The following is a 1,115-nucleotide window of genomic DNA, read 5'->3' on the forward strand; positions in this document are numbered from 1 at the left end:
TACTTGAGCTAAGAAGCACACTCTTCACGAGTATCATTTTATGTCCCATAGTCCAGTCTAATCTTTGTCTGAAGAGTTGGTCTCAGGAATGGTTTTAGTTCTGGATTGACAGAGAGTCCCTGGGCCATGCTTCTGGGGTTCCTCCAGTCTCAGACCATGAAGTCTGGTCTTTTTACTAGAATTTGAGTTCTGCACTCCACTTTTCTCCTGCTGCATCAGTGACTCTGTTGTGTTCCCCGTCAGGGCGGTCATTGGTAGTAGCCAGGCACCATCTAGTTCTTCTGGTCTCAGGCTGATGCAGTCTCTGGTTTATGTGGCCCTTTCTTTCTCTTGGGCTAAAACTTTCCTTGTGACTTTGGTGTTCTTCATTCTCATTTATTCCAGGTGGGTTGGACCAATTGATGCATCTTAGATGGCTGCTTGCTAGCTTTTAAGACCCCAGACACCACTCAACCAAAGTAGGATGCAGAACATTTTCTTAATAAACTTTGTCATGCCAGCTGACCTAGATGTCCCCTGAAAGCATGGTCCCCAGACCCCCGCCCCTGCTATTCTGTCCCTCGAAGTGGTTGGTTTTATTCAGGAAACTTCCTAGCTTTGGTTTAGTCCAGTTGTGCTAACTTCCCCTGTAGCCTGTACTGTCCTTCCCTTCACCTAAGATAATTCTTGTCTACTGTCTAGTTACTGAATGCCCCTCTCCCTCTCCCCACCCTCGTAACCATCAAAGAATGTTTTCTTCTGTGGTTAAACCTTTTCTTGAGTTCTTATGATAGTGGTCTTACACAATATTTGTCCTTTTGCGACTGACTAAATTCACTCAGCATAATGCCTTCCAGATTCCTCCATGTTGTAAGATGTTTCACGGATTTATCCTTGTTCTTTATCATTGCGTAGTCCATTGTGTGAATATACCATAATTTGTTTATCTATTCGTTCATTGATGGACACCTAGGTTGTTTCCATCTTTTTGCTGTTGTGAACAGTGCTGCAATGAACATGGGTGTGCATATATCTATTCTAGTGAAGGCTCTTATTTCTCTAGGATATATTCCGAGGAGCAGGATAGCTGGATCGTATAGTACTTCTATTTCTAGCTTTTTAAGGAAGCGCCAAAT

This window comes from Trichechus manatus, unplaced genomic scaffold, assembly GCF_000243295.1.
Source record: "Trichechus manatus latirostris isolate Lorelei unplaced genomic scaffold, TriManLat1.0 scaffold00016, whole genome shotgun sequence".
In the NCBI taxonomy this organism is placed as follows: domain Eukaryota; kingdom Metazoa; phylum Chordata; class Mammalia; order Sirenia; family Trichechidae; genus Trichechus; species Trichechus manatus.